Source organism: Pleurodeles waltl, unplaced genomic scaffold (assembly GCF_031143425.1).
Source record: "Pleurodeles waltl isolate 20211129_DDA unplaced genomic scaffold, aPleWal1.hap1.20221129 scaffold_72, whole genome shotgun sequence".
Lineage (NCBI taxonomy): Eukaryota > Metazoa > Chordata > Amphibia > Caudata > Salamandridae > Pleurodeles > Pleurodeles waltl.
In genome coordinates, this window is record NW_027150393.1 from 196,131 (window position 1) to 211,367 (window position 15,237).

General features: G+C 48.6%; 7 non-coding genes across 7 annotated transcripts; all 7 read right to left on the minus strand.

Annotated features, from left to right (window-relative positions):
- Positions 1–2,928: 2,928 nt before the first annotated feature.
- On the minus strand, positions 2,929–3,040 carry TRNAL-CAA (transfer RNA leucine (anticodon CAA)). Its single transcript has 2 exons — positions 3,003–3,040; positions 2,929–2,974 (listed from the first exon to the last, which is right to left on the minus strand). It is a non-coding gene; the product is annotated as a tRNA-Leu (tRNA).
- Positions 3,041–3,347: 307 nt separating this feature from the next.
- TRNAV-CAC (transfer RNA valine (anticodon CAC)) lies at positions 3,348–3,421 on the minus strand. Its single transcript has one exon. It is a non-coding gene; the product is annotated as a tRNA-Val (tRNA).
- A 3,500-nt stretch (positions 3,422–6,921) lies between these two features.
- TRNAV-CAC (transfer RNA valine (anticodon CAC)) lies at positions 6,922–6,994 on the minus strand. The gene has a single exon. It is a non-coding gene; the product is annotated as a tRNA-Val (tRNA).
- A 3,080-nt stretch (positions 6,995–10,074) lies between these two features.
- TRNAL-CAA (transfer RNA leucine (anticodon CAA)) lies at positions 10,075–10,186 on the minus strand. The gene is made up of 2 exons: positions 10,149–10,186; positions 10,075–10,120 (listed from the first exon to the last, which is right to left on the minus strand). It is a non-coding gene; the product is annotated as a tRNA-Leu (tRNA).
- A 307-nt stretch (positions 10,187–10,493) lies between these two features.
- Positions 10,494–10,566, minus strand: TRNAV-CAC (transfer RNA valine (anticodon CAC)). Its single transcript has one exon. It is a non-coding gene; the product is annotated as a tRNA-Val (tRNA).
- Positions 10,567–10,954: 388 nt separating this feature from the next.
- TRNAP-AGG (transfer RNA proline (anticodon AGG)) lies at positions 10,955–11,026 on the minus strand. The gene has a single exon. It is a non-coding gene; the product is annotated as a tRNA-Pro (tRNA).
- Positions 11,027–14,066: 3,040 nt separating this feature from the next.
- On the minus strand, positions 14,067–14,139 carry TRNAV-CAC (transfer RNA valine (anticodon CAC)). Its single transcript has one exon. It is a non-coding gene; the product is annotated as a tRNA-Val (tRNA).
- Between the last annotated feature and the right edge of the window lie 1,098 nt (positions 14,140–15,237).

Genomic DNA, 15,237 nt, shown 5'->3' on the forward strand with positions numbered 1-15,237 from the left:
CACTCAGACGTCCTGAAAAATCCCACAGCTGCGGGCAGAGACAGACAAATATCTGATGCCTAAATGCCAGGAAGGAGAGCCTGTGAAATCATCACACAGGGCGCACTGAGAGCAAGCAGGAAGGAAGCCAAGGCATTGTAATCCATTTTTCGCCTGAGGCAAAAAATATGTTTTGCGCAACAATGCTTCGAGTGGAATGAGAAATGTTGAGGGGTTGTGTATTTTGAGCAGGATTTGATTGTTTTCCGCTAAAATGGGCTCGTCCGGGATTTGAACCTGGGACCTCTTGCACCCTAAGCGAGAATCATACCCCTAGACCAACGAGCCTGGGCACAGAAATGCAACGGCTCCGACCCTGCTCGGAGGGTTGGTGACAGAGAGTGGGAGACTACATCCCAAAGCAAGAAACTGCACATGGTGCTCTCTTCTGCAGTACGACTAGAGTCATTTGCATGGTCTTCATCGAACATGACATAAAAAGCCTCTATCCTTTAGACATTTTGGCCCAGATTTACAAGAAAATGACTAAGTGCGACGCTGTGCCAAATTTGCAAGCCCCACGCGCCGTCATTTTCAAAATGCAGGGAAGCGCCGTATTTAGTAGAATACAGCGCACCCCTGTGCTTCCCCCTGCGACAGCTCTAAATTAGCTGCTGAGCGCCAACGCAGCCGTTCTTGCACCATGGTACAAGGATGACTGCGTTGAGGGGGAAATTGTTTTTGTGCAGGAAGGGACACCTTCCTGCCCAAAAAAAAAATCTTCAATGGTGATTTGCTCTTACTTCTATGTGTGCTGCAGAATGCATCACACATAGAAAGAGCAAAAACAAGGAGAAATGAAAACATTTCTCCTCAGTGCGCCACTCTAACGACACCCCTTGGATGGCGTTGGATTTTGGTGCTGACGCAGATTTACGCCAACTCCTAAATCTGGAGCAGCATCAAAATGCTCTGTGTTGCTGTGGCACACTCCCAACAACACCCATTGCACGCCCCTTCCAGGGAACGCGCTGCGTGCTAAGGGGCCGTATTTACAAGGTGGTGTTAAGCCACAAAAAGTGGCTGAACGCCATCTTGTAAATACCACGCAGTGCATAGTGCCACCGGGGCGTCACTAAAAGTGATGCTCCGGTGGCGATAGGGCATTGTAAGTCTGGCACTTTATTTGCTCAAGGTGTGTGTTCTTGGTGAGGGCAGGTAAGCTATTTTCGCTCTCGTACCTTCCTTCCTTGGCTGGCTTGAATGCTGTAGGCTCAGGCTTCATTGCAAAGGTCAAACAGTGAGCAACTGACTGCCGTAAGCTGGCGCAACTCCTCTTGGTGAGCTGTGACAGATGCCCCAGGAGCGTAGTACCTCACGATGGTGAGGGATAGACACAGTCTCTTTTATCTCAGCTTGCCTGTCAGGTGAGGCAGGAAATGCAAATACTGTGAAAAAGCCCAGCGACTCGAACCAGGGACCTTTCGCATGTGAGGTGCGCATGAAAACCACTACACTAGACAAACAGACACACTTGCCGGCTTGCTTCATGTGGCTATGCATTGTACTGGAACCACCACACTATGGAAACAGACACACCTGCTTGCTTTATGTGGCTATGCATTGGACTGGGATGCAAGGATGAGGGCCAATGTTCATGACGCTCAAAGCTGAGCCTTCCGGAACACGATCTCTTCCCTTGGAAGAAAGGAACTGGGATCACTTTCATTCCAAGAGGTGATTTCAGAACTGGACCCGAAATTACCATGGAGAAGCACTGTGCATTTAATGTTCCTACGAGCACTGCTGCTCCAGCACAGAAAAGCAGTTGCAAAGAAATCTCGCATACCTTCATGATGCTGAACCGTCTCGACGCCAGAATAAAGCATGTATTGCATTGCAACATGACATCTTACAAGAGTGAAAAGCAGAAATACTCCTGTTTAAAACACAGACTGAACCTATAAAGGTAGGGGTTTGTCTGGGATTTGAACCGAGGTCCTCTCACACCCGAAGCGAGAATCATACCCCTATACCAACTAGACTGCCGCTGCATAGTCATTTGAAACATCTTCTGAAGCGTCTTTCCGAAAAGCAGGGCCATTTGGAGGCTCTCTCTCTCTAAGCGTGCCATAGCAATTGATGTTTTCTGTCAAGGATTTTTTGTTTGTCTCTAGCAAGGCAAGAGGTAGTCAAAATGCCCTGTGCCAGTGAGCTGAACTAGGGCACTGATGTGAAAAGCAGACCCTTTCTGATAGTTGTAACCCGCTGCAAGTCATGGACCCTTGCACCTTAGACTTCCCAACCAGAAGCACTGAAGGGCCTGCTAGCTCTTGAGCCAGAGGAGCATGCCTCTTGGATTCAAGCACACTTGCTCGATCAGCGCTTGATCAGGCTCGATCAGGCGAGATTTATATTAGTGGCTCATAGGCCTGAAACACTCACCTGGGAGACGCAGGGTGGCTGATTTCCCGGAAGGGCCCTTGATGGGGAAATCACCTCCTTTCCCCCGCCTCATTTCAGAATTGTGTGCTAGTCGCAAGACAGTGTTCAGGGGTTCATGGGTACTGCCTACTCCCAGCTGCCTCTCTGTCTTCTTCATGTAAATTGCAAGTCACGAGGAGGCACCATTGCCAATATGCTCCGCCCACCTAACCAAGAAACCTAGTTTGAGCTTGTCTGCCTGTGTTGTTGCAGGGGCAGTGTCTTCTTTGCCCAAAAGGTGGCAGGAGAGCCTCACTTCAAACGATAGAATCAACTGCTTAAGTAGAAACCAGCATGGTAGTTACTGTCATAAAGTGCAGCTCTAACAGAAGGTGTGCCTGAGACGCCCCTTCCAGTAATACACAGAATTTTGATTGAGGGCCCAGCCGATGGGTTGGTGGATTTCTCCTCACATGCCACAGCAGCTTCCAAAGCAGAGCAAGATTTAAGGGAAGAAAATACACCTGTCAGAAGTGGGATTTGAACCCACGCCTCCATGAAGAGACCAGAAGGCTCAGCTTCACTGAAGATCAAGCTCTCTTGAGTCTGGCGCCTTAGACCACTCGGCCATCCTGACAGCCAAAACAGTGTGCAGGTCGGACTCTTCAGTCTGCACTTGTTGATTTTGCCGCTTGCAATGTTCCTATCAAAGTCACAGCTTTAATGGCCCCACAATATAACATGGCCAAGAAAAAAAAAAAAAAACAGAACAAGAAACAATGCACATGCACGACCACCGAGGGATGCAGATAACTTTTTAGCGTCCTGCAATAGTAAAGCACGTTTTACACAGGTCACAAGTTTTTAAAGGTCATTTCTATTTAAGTGTGCATTGAGAGAGACTGAGGTTTTAGGGAGCAAACACAAAAGCTGCTGCTGCCAAGTGTTTCTGCCCAGGTCTCGAACCGGGGACCTTTCGCGTGTGAGGCGAACGTGATAACCACTACACTACAGAAACAAGCTTGCTGGTTTGACTGAAGGAGCACAGTTCCCCTCATATGTTTGCACGATTTCCTCTATACTTTATCAGCAGTTGCTCGGAATGCGAGGGGTAAGTGTGAAAATTGCAGCGGTGTCAGCCAGCATGCATACACTCAGACGTCCTGAAAAATCCCACAGCTGCGGGCAGAGACAGACAAATATCTGATGCCTAAATGCCAGGAAGGAGAGCCTGTGAAATCATCACACAGGGCGCACTGAGAGCAAGCAGGAAGGAAGCCAAGGCATTGTAATCCATTTTTCGCCTGAGGCAAAAATTATGTTTTGCGCAACAATGCTTCGAGTGGAATGAGAAATGTTGAGGGGTTGTGTATTTTGAGCAGGATTTGATTGTTTTCCGCTAAAATGGGCTCGTCCGGGATTTGAACCTGGGACCTCTCGCACCCTAAGCAAGAATCATACCCCTAGACCAACGAGCCTGGGCACAGAAATGCAACGGCTCCGTCCCTGCTCGGAGGGTTGGTGACAGAGAGTGGGAGACTACATCCCAAAGCAAGAAACTGCACATGGTGCTCTCTTCTGCAGTACGACTAGAGTCATTTGCATGGTCTTCATCGAACATGACATAAAAAGCCTCTATCCTTTAGACATTTTGGCCCAGATTTACAAGAAAATGACTAAGCGCGACGCTGTGCCAAATTTGCAAGCCCCACGCACCGTCATTTTCAAAATGCAGGGAAGCGCCGTATTTAGTAGAATACAGCGCACCCCTGTGCTTCCCCCTGCGCCAGCTCTAAATTAGCTGCTGAGCGCCAACGCAGCCGTTCTTGCACCATGGTACAAGGATGACTGCGTTGAGGGGGAAATTGTTTTTGTGCAGGAAGGGACACCTTCCTGCCCAAAAAAAAAATCTTCAATGGTGATTTGCTCTTACTTCTATGTGTGCTGCAGAATGCATCACACATAGAAAGAGCAAAAACAAGGAGAAATGAAAACATTTCTCCTCAGTGCGCCACTCTAACGACACCCCTGGGATGGCGTTGGATTTTGGTGCTGACGCAGATTTACGCCAACTCCTAAATCTGGAGCAGCATCAAAATGCTATGGTGTTGCTGTGGCACACTCCCAACAACACCCATTGCACGCCCCTTCCAGGGAACGCGCTGCATGCTAAGGGGCCGTATTTACAAGGTGGTGTTAAGCCACAAAAAGTGGCTGAACGCCATCTTGTAAATACCGCGCAGTGCATAGTGCCACCGGGGCGTCACTAAAAGTGATGCTCCGGTGGCGATAGGGCCTTGTAAGTCTGGCACTTTATTTGCTCAAGGTGTGTGTTCTTGGTGAGGGCAGGAAAACTATTTTCGCTCTCGTACCTTCCTTCCTTGGCTGGCTTGAATGCTGTAGGCTCAGGCTTCATTGCAAAGGTCAAACAGTGAGCAACTGACTGCCGTAAGCTGGCGCAACTCCTCTTGGTGAGCTGTGACAGATGCCCCAGGAGCGTAGTACCTCACGATGGTGAGGGATAGACACAGTCTCTTTTATCTCAGCTTGCCTGTCAGGTGAGGCAGGAAATGCAAATACTGTGAAAAAGCCCAGCGACTCGAACCAGGGACCTTTCGCATGTGAGGTGCGCATGATAACCACTACACTAGACAAACAGACACACTTGCCGGCTTGCTTCATGTGGCTATGCATTGTACTGGAACCACCACACTATGGAAACAGACACACCTGCTTGCTTTATGTGGCTATGCATTGTACTGGGATGCAAGGATGAGGGCCAATGTTCATGACGCTCAAAGCTGAGCCTTCCGGAACACGATCTCTTCCCTTGGAAGAAAGGAACTGGGATCACTTTCATTCCAAGAGGTGATTTCAGAACTGGACCCGAAATTACCATGGAGAAGCACTGTGCATTTAATGTTCCTACGAGCACTGCTGCTCCAGCACAGAAAAGCAGTTGCAAAGAAATCTCGCATACCTTCATGATGCTGAACCGTCTCGACGCCAGTATAAAGCATGTATTGCATTGCAACATGACATCTTACAAGAGTGAAAAGCAGAAATACTCCTGTTTAAAACACAGACTGAACCTATAAAGGTAGGGGTTTGTCTGGGATTTGAACCGAGGTCCTCTCACACCCGAAGCGAGAATCATACCCCTATACCAACTAGACTGCCGCTGCATAGTCATTTGAAACATCTTCTGAAGCGTCTTTCCGAAAAGCAGGGCCATTTGGAGGCTCTCTCTCTCTAAGCGTGCCATAGCAATTGATGTTTTCTGTCAAGGATTTTTTGTTTGTCTCTAGCAAGGCAAGAGGTAGTCAAAATGCCCTGTGCCAGTGAGCTGAACTAGGGAACTGATGTGAAAAGCAGACCCTTTCTGGTAGTTGTAACCCGCTGCAAGTCATGGACCCTTGCACCTTAGACTTCCCAACCAGAAGCACTGAAGGGCCTGCTAGCTCTTGAGCCAGAGGAGCATGCCTCTTGGATTCAAGCACACTTGCTCGATCAGCGCTCGATCAGGCGAGATTTATATTAGTGGCTCATAGGCCTGAAACACTCACCTGGGAGACGCAGGGTGGCTGATTTCCCGGAATGGCCCTTGATGGGGAAATCACCTCCTTTCCCCCGCCTCATTTCAGAATTGTGTGCTAGTCGCAAGACAGTGTTCAGGGGTTCATGGGTACTGCCTACTCCCAGCTGCCTCTCTGTCTTCTTCATGTAAATTGCAAGTCACGAGGAGGCACCATTGCCAATATGCTCCGCCCACCTAACCAAGAAACCTAGTTTGAGCTTGTCTGCCTGTGTTGTTGCAGGGGCAGTGTCTTCTTTGCCCAAAAGGTGGCAGGAGAGCCTCACTTCAAACAATAGAATCAACTGCTTAAGTAGAAACCAGCGTGGTAGTTACTGTCATAAAGTGCAGCTCTAACAGAAGGTGTGCCTGAGACGCCCCTTCCAGTAATACACAGAATTTTGATTGAGGGCCCAGCCGATGGGTTGGTGGATTTCTCCTCACATGCCACAGCAGCTTCCAAAGATAGTGGTGTGAGGAGCTGGCTCTGCAAGCAGAGCAAGATTTAAGGGAAGAAAATACACCTGTCAGAAGTGGGCTTTGAACCCACACCTCCATGAAGAGACCAGAAGGCTCAGCTTCACTGAAGATCAAGCTCTCTTGAGTCTGGCACCTTAGACCACTCGGCCATCCTGACAGCCAAAACAGTGTGCAGGTCGGACTCTTCAGTCTGCACTTGTTGATTTTGCCGCTTGCAATGTTCCTATCAAAGTCACAGCTTTAAAGGCCCCACAATATAACATGGCCAAGAAAAAAAAAAAAAAACTGAACAAGAAACAATGCACATGCACGACCACCGAGGGATGCAGATAACTTTTTAGCGTCCTGCAATAGTAAAGCACGTTTTACACAGGTCACAAGTTTTTAAAGGTCATTTCTGTCTAAGTGTGCATTGAGAGAGACTGAGGTTTTAGGGAGCAAACACAAAAGCTGCTGCTGCCAAGTGTTTCTGCCCGGTCTCGAACCGGGGACCTTTCGCATGTGAGGCGAACGTCATAACCACTACACTACAGAAACAAGCTTGCTGGTTTGACTGAAGGAGCACAGTTCCCCTCATATGTTTGCACGATTTCCTCTATACTTTATCAGCAGTTGCTCGGAATGCGAGGGGTAAGTGTGAAAATTGCAGCGGTGTCAGCCAGCATGCATACACTCAGACGTCCTGAAAAATCCCACAGCTGCGGGCAGAGACAGACAAATATCTGATGCCTAAATGCCAGGAAGGAGAGCCTGTGAAATCATCACACAGGGCGCACTGAGAGCAAGCAGGAAGGAAGCCAAGGCATTGTAATCCATTTTTCGCCTGAGGCAAAAAATATGTTTTGCGCAACAATGCTTCGAGTGGAATGAGAAATGTTGAGGGGTTGTGTATTTTGAGCAGGATTTGATTGTTTTCCGCTAAAATGGGCTCGTCCGGGATTTGAACCTGGGACCTCTTGCACCCTAAGCGAGAATCATACCCCTAGACCAACGAGCCTGGGCACAGAAATGCAACGGCTCCGACCCTGCTCGGAGGGTTGGTGACAGAGAGTGGGAGACTACATCCCAAAGCAAGAAACTGCACATGGTGCTCTCTTCTGCAGTACGACTAGAGTCATTTGCATGGTCTTCATCGAACATGACATAAAAAGCCTCTATCCTTTAGACATTTTGGCCCAGATTTACAAGAAAATGACTAAGTGCGACGCTGTGCCAAATTTGCAAGCCCCACGCGCCGTCATTTTCAAAATGCAGGGAAGCGCCGTATTTAGTAGAATACAGCGCACCCCTGTGCTTCCCCCTGCGACAGCTCTAAATTAGCTGCTGAGCGCCAACGCAGCCGTTCTTGCACCATGGTACAAGGATGACTGCGTTGAGGGGGAAATTGTTTTTGTGCAGGAAGGGACACCTTCCTGCCCAAAAAAAAAATCTTCAATGGTGATTTGCTCTTACTTCTATGTGTGCTGCAGAATGCATCACACATAGAAAGAGCAAAAACAAGGAGAAATGAAAACATTTCTCCTCAGTGCGCCACTCTAACGACACCCCTTGGATGGCGTTGGATTTTGGTGCTGACGCAGATTTACGCCAACTCCTAAATCTGGAGCAGCATCAAAATGCTATGTGTTGCTGTGGCACACTCCCAACAACACCCATTGCACGCCCCTTCCAGGGAACGCGCTGCGTGCTAAGGGGCCGTATTTACAAGGTGGTGTTAAGCCACAAAAAGTGGCTGAACGCCATCTTGTAAATACCACGCAGTGCATAGTGCCACCGGGGCGTCACTAAAAGTGATGCTCCGGTGGCGATAGGGCCTTGTAAGTCTGGCACTTTATTTGCTCAAGGTGTGTGTTCTTGGTGAGGGCAGGTAAGCTATTTTCGCTCTCGTACCTTCCTTCCTTGGCTGGCTTGAATGCTGTAGGCTCAGGCTTCATTGCAAAGGTCAAACAGTGAGCAACTGACTGCCGTAAGCTGGCGCAACTCCTCTTGGTGAGCTGTGACAGATGCCCCAGGAGCGTAGTACCTCACGATGGTGAGGGATAGACACAGTCTCTTTTATCTCAGCTTGCCTGTCAGGTGAGGCAGGAAATGCAAATACTGTGAAAAAGCCCAGCGACTCGAACCAGGGACCTTTCGCATGTGAGGTGCGCATGATAACCACTACACTAGACAAACAGACACACTTGCCGGCTTGCTTCATGTGGCTATGCATTGTACTGGAACCACCACACTATGGAAACAGACACACCTGCTTGCTTTATGTGGCTATGCATTGGACTGGGATGCAAGGATGAGGGCCAATGTTCATGACGCTCAAAGCTGAGCCTTCCGGAACACGATCTCTTCCCTTGGAAGAAAGGAACTGGGATCACTTTCATTCCAAGAGGTGATTTCAGAACTGGACCCGAAATTACCATGGAGAAGCACTGTGCATTTAATGTTCCTACGAGCACTGCTGCTCCAGCACAGAAAAGCAGTTGCAAAGAAATCTCGCATACCTTATTGATGCTGAACCGTCTCGACGCCAGTATAAAGCATGTATTGCATTGCAACATGACATCTTACAAGAGTGAAAAGCAGAAATACTCCTGTTTAAAACACAGACTGAACCTATAAAGGTAGGGGTTTGTCTGGGATTTGAACCGAGGTCCTCTCACACCCAAAGCGAGAATCATACCCCTATACCAACTAGACTGCCGCTGCATAGTCATTTGAAACATCTTCTGAAGCGTCTTTCCGAAAAGCAGGGCCATTTGGAGGCTCTCTCTCTCTAAGCGTGCCATAGCAATTGATGTTTTCTGTCAAGGATTTTTTGTTTGTCTCTAGCAAGGCAAGAGGTAGTCAAAATGCCCTGTGCCAGTGAGCTGAACTAGGGCACTGATGTGAAAAGCAGACCCTTTCTGGTAGTTGTAACCCGCTGCAAGTCATGGACCCTTGCACCTTAGACTTCCCAACCAGAAGCACTGAAGGGCCTGCTAGCTCTTGAGCCAGAGGAGCATGCCTCTTGGATTCAAGCACACTTGCTCGATCAGCGCTCGATCAGGCGAGATTTATATTAGTGGCTCATAGGCCTGAAACACTCACCTGGGAGACGCAGGGTGGCTGATTTCCCGGAATGGCCCTTGATGGGGAAATCACCTCCTTTCCCCCGCCTCATTTCAGAATTGTGTGCTAGTCGCAAGACAGTGTTCAGGGGTTCATGGGTACTGCCTACTCCCAGCTGCCTCTCTGTCTTCTTCATGTAAATTGCAAGTCACGAGGAGGCACCATTGCCAATATGCTCCGCCCACCTAACCAAGAAACCTAGTTTGAGCTTGTCTGCCTGTGTTGTTGCAGGGGCAGTGTCTTCTTTGCCCAAAAGGTGGCAGGAGAGCCTCACTTCAAACGATAGAATCAACTGCTTAAGTAGAAACCAGCATGGTAGTTACTGTCATAAAGTGCAGCTCTAACAGAAGGTGTGCCTAAGACGCCCCTTCCAGTAATACACAGAATTTTGATTAAGGGCCCAGCCGATGGGTTGGTGGATTTCTCCTCACATGCCACAGCAGCTTCCAAAGATAGTGGTGTGAGGAGCTGGCTCTGCAAGCAGAGCAAGATTTAAGGGAAGAAAATACACCTGTCAGAAGTGGGATTTGAACCCACGCCTCCATGAAGAGACCAGAAGGCTCAGCTTCACTGAAGATCAAGCTCTCTTGAGTCTGGCGCCTTAGACCACTCGGCCATCCTGACAGCCAAAACAGTGTGCAGGTCGGACTCTTCAGTCTGCACTTGTTGATTTTGCCGCTTGCAATGTTCCTATCAAAGTCACAGCTTTAATGGCCCCACAATATAACATGGCCAAGAAAAAAAAAAAAAAACAGAACAAGAAACAATGCACATGCACGACCACCGAGGGATGCAGATAACTTTTTAGCGTCCTGCAATAGTAAAGCACGTTTTACACAGGTCACAAGTTTTTAAAGGTCATTTCTGTCTAAGTGTGCATTGAGAGAGACTGAGGTTTTAGGGAGCAAACACAAAAGCTGCTGCTGCCAAGTGTTTCTGCCCGGTCTCAAACCGGGGACCTTTCGCGTGTGAGGCGAACGTGATAACCACTACACTACAGAAACAAGCTTGCTGGTTTGACTGAAGGAGCACAGTTCCCCTCATATGTTTGCACGATTTCCTCTATACTTTATCAGCGGTTGCTCGGAATGCGAGGGGTAAGTGTGAAAATTGCAGCGGTGTCAGCCAGCATGCATACACTCAGACGTCCTGAAAAATCCCACAGCTGCGGGCAGAGACAGACAAATATCTGATGCCTAAATGCCAGGAAGGAGAGCCTGTGAAATCATCACACAGGGCGCACTGAGAGCAAGCAGGAAGGAAGCCAAGGCATTGTAATCAATTTTTCGCCTGAGGCAAAAAATATGTTTTGCGCAACAGTGCTTCGAGTGGAATGAGAAATGTTGAGGGGTTGTGTATTTTGAGCAGTATTTGATTGTTTTCCGCTAAAATGGGCTCGTCCAGGATTTGAACCTGGGACCTCTCGCACCCTAAGCGAGAATCATACCCCTAGACCAACGAGCCTGGGCACAGAAATGCAACGGCTCCGACCCTGCTCGGAGGGTTGGTGACAGAGAGTGGGAGACTACATCCCAAAGCAAGAAACTGCACATGGTGCTCTCTTCTGCAGTACGACTAGAGTCATTTGCATGGTCTTCATCGAACATGACATAAAAAGCCTCTATCCTTTAGACATTTTGGCCCAGATTTACAAGAAAATGACTAAGCGCGACGCTGTGCCAAATTTGCAAGCCCCACGCGCCGTCATTTTCAAAATGCAGGGAAGCGCCGTATTTAGTAGAATACAGCGCACCCCTGTGCTTCCCCCTGCGCCAGCTCTAAATTAGCTGCTGAGCGCCAACGCAGCCGTTCTTGCACCATGGTACAAGGATGACTGCGTTGAGGGGGAAATTGTTTTTGTGCAGGAAGGGACACCTTCCTGCCCAAAAAAAAAATCTTCAATGGTGATTTGCTCTTACTTCTATGTGTGCTGCAGAATGCATCACACATAGAAAGAGCAAAAACAAGGAGAAATGAAAACATTTCTCCTCAGTGCGCCACTCTAACGACACCCCTGGGATGGCGTTGGATTTTGGTGCTGACGCAGATTTACGCCAACTCCTAAATCTGGAGCAGCATCAAAATGCTATGGTGTTGCTGTGGCACACTCCCAACAACACCCATTGCACGCCCCTTCCAGGGAACGCGCTGCGTGCTAAGGGGCCGTATTTCCAAGGTGGTGTTAAGCCACAAAAAGTGGCTGAACGCCATCTTGTAAATACCGCGCAGTGCATAGTGCCACCGGGGCGTCACTAAAAGTGATGCTCCGGTGGCGATAGGGCCTTGTAAGTCTGGCACTTTATTTGCTCAAGGTGTGTGTTCTTGGTGAGGGCAGGAAAGCTATTTTCGCTCTCGTACCTTCCTTCCTTGGCTGGCTTGAATGCTGTAGGCTCAGGCTTCATTGCAAAGGTCAAACAGTGAGCAACTGACTGCCGTAAGCTGGTGCAACTCCTCTTGGTGAGCTGTGACAGATGCCCCAGGAGCGTAGTACCTCACGATGGTGAGGGATAGACACAGTCTCTTTTATCTCAGCTTGCCTGTCAGGTGAGGCAGGAAATGCAAATACTGTGAAAAAGCCCAGCGACTCGAACCAGGGACCTTTCGCATGTGAGGTGCGCATGATAACCACTACACTACACAAACAGACACACTTGCCGGCTTGCTTCATGTGGCTATGCATTGTACTGGAACCACCACACTATGGAAACAGACACACCTGCTTGCTTTATGTGGCTATGCATTGGACTGGGATGCAAGGATGAGGGCCAATGTTCATGACGCTCAAAGCTGAGCCTTCCGGAACACGATCTCTTCCCTTGGAAGAAAGGAACTGGGATCACTTTCATTCCAAGAGGTGATGTCAGAACTGGACCCGAAATTACCATGGAGAAGCACTGTGCATTTAATGTTCCTACGAGCACTGCTGCTCCAGCACAGAAAAGCAGTTGCAAAGAAATCTCGCATACCTTCATGATGCTGAACCGTCTCAATGCCAGTATAAAGCATGTATTGCATTGCAACATGACATCTTACAAGAGTGAAAAGCAGAAATACTCCTGTTTAAAACACAGACTGAACCTATAAAGGTAGGGGTTTGTCTGGGATTTGAACCAAGGTCCTCTCACACCCGAAGCGAGAATCATACCCCTATACCAACTAGACTGCCGCTGCATAGTCATTTGAAACATCTTCTGAAGCGTCTTTCCGAAAAGCAGGGCCATTTGGAGGCTCTCTCTCTCTAAGCGTGCCATAGCAATTGATGTTTTCTGTCAAGGATTTTTTGTTTGTCTCTAGCAAGGCAAGAGGTAGTCAAAATGCCCTGTGCCAGTGAGCTGAACTAGGGCACTGATGTGAAAAGCAGACCCTTTCTGGTAGTTGTAACCCGCTGCAAGTCATGGACCCTTGCACCTTAGACTTCCCAACCAGAAGCACTGAAGGGCCTGCTAGCTCTTGAGCCAGAGGAGCATGCCTCTTGGATTCAAGCACACTTGCTCGATCAGCGCTCGATCAGGCGAGATTTATATTAGTGGCTCATAGGCCTGAAACACTTACCTGGGAGACGCAGGGTGGCTGATTTCCCGGAATGGCCCTTGATGGGGAAATCACCTCCTTTCCCCCGCCTCATTTCAGAATTGTGTGCTAGTCGCAAGACAGTGTTCAGGGGTTCATGGGTACTGCCTACTCCCAGCTGCCTCTCTGTCTTCTTCATGTAAATTGCAAGTCACGAGGAGGCACCATTGCCAATATGCTCCGCCCACCTAACCAAGAAACCTAGTTTGAGCTTGTCTGCCTGTGTTGTTGCAGGGGCAGTGTCTTCTTTGCCCAAAAGGTGGCAGGAGAGCCTCACTTCAAACGATAGAATCAACTGCTTAAGTAGAAACCAGCATGGTAGTTACTGTCTAAAAGTGCAGCTCTAACAGAAGGTGTGCCTGAGACGCCCCTTCCAGTAATACACAGAATTTTGATTGAGGGCCCAGCCGATGGGTTGGTGGATTTCTCCTCACATGCCACAGCAGCTTCCAAAGATAGTGGTGTGAGGAGCTGGCTCTGCAAGCAGAGCAAGATTTAAGGGAAGAAAATACACCTGTCAGAAGTGGGATTTGAACCAACGCCTCCATGATGAGACCAGAAGGCTCAGCTTCACTGAAGATCAAGCTCTCTTGAGTCTAGCACCTTAGACCACTCGGCCATCCTGACAGCCAAAGCAGTGTGCAGGTCGGACTCTTCAGTCTGCACTTGTTGATTTTGCCGCTTGCAATGTTCCTATCAAAGTCACAGCTTTAAAGGCCCCACAATATAACATGGCCAAGAAAAAAAAAAAAAAACAGAACAAGAAACAATGCACATGCACGACCACCGAGGGATGCAGATAACTTTTTAGCGTCCTGCAATAGTAAAGCACGTTTTACACAGGTCACAAGTTTTTAAAGGTCATTTCTGTCTAAGTGTGCATTGAGAGAGACTGAGGTTTTAGGGAGCAAACACAAAAGCTGCCGCTGCCAAGTGTTTCTGCCCGTTCTCGAACCGGGGACCTTTCGCGTGTGAGGCGAACGTGATAACCACTACACTACAGAAACAAGCTTGCTGGTTTGACTGAAGGAGCACAGTTCCCCTCATATGTTTGCACGATTTCCTCTATACTTTATCAGCAGTTGCTCGGAATGCGAGGGGTAAGTGTGAAAATTGCAGCGGTGTCAGCCAGCATGCATACACTCAGACGTCCTGAAAAATCCCACAGCTGCGGGCAGAGACAGACAAATATCTGATGCCTAAATGCCAGGAAGGAGAGCCTGTGAAATCATCACACAGGGCGCACTGAGAGCAAGCAGGAAGGAAGCCAAGGCATTGTAATCCATTTTTCGCCTGAGGCAAAAAATATGTTTTGCGCAACAATGCTTCGAGTGGAATGAGAAATGTTGAGGGGTTGTGTATTTTGAGCAGGATTTGATTGTTTTCCGCTAAAATGGGCTCGTCCGGGATTTGAACCTGGGACCTCTCGCACCCTAAGCGAGAATCATACCCCTAGACCAACGAGCCTGGGCACAGAAATGCAACGGCTCCGACCCTGCTCGGAGGGTTGGTGACAGAGAGTGGGAGACTACATCCCAAAGCAAGAAACTGCACATGGTGCTCTCTTCTGCAGTACGACTAGAGTCATTTGCATGGTCTTCATCGAACATGACATAAAAAGCCTCTATCCTTTAGACATTTTGGCCCAGATTTACAAGAAAATGACTAAGCGCGACGCTGTGCCAAATTTGCAAGCCCCACGCGCCGTCATTTTCAAAATGCAGGGAAGCGCCGTATTTAGTAGAATACAGCGCACCCCTGTGCTTCACCCTGCGCCAGCTCTAAATTAGCTGCTGAGCGCCAACGCAGCCGTTCTTGCACCATGGTACAAGGATGACTGCGTTGAGGGGGAAATTGTTTTTGTGCAGGAAGGGACACCTTCCTGCCCAAAAAAAAAATCTTCAATGGTGATTTGCTCTTACTTCTATGTGTGCTGCAGAATGCATCACACATAGAAAGAGCAAAAACAAGGAGAAATGAAAACATTTCTCCTCAGTGCGCCACTCTAACGACACCCCTGGGATGGCGTTGGATTTTGGTGCTGACGCAGATTTACGCCAACTCCTAAATCTGGAGCAGCATCAAAATGCTATGGTGTTGCTGTG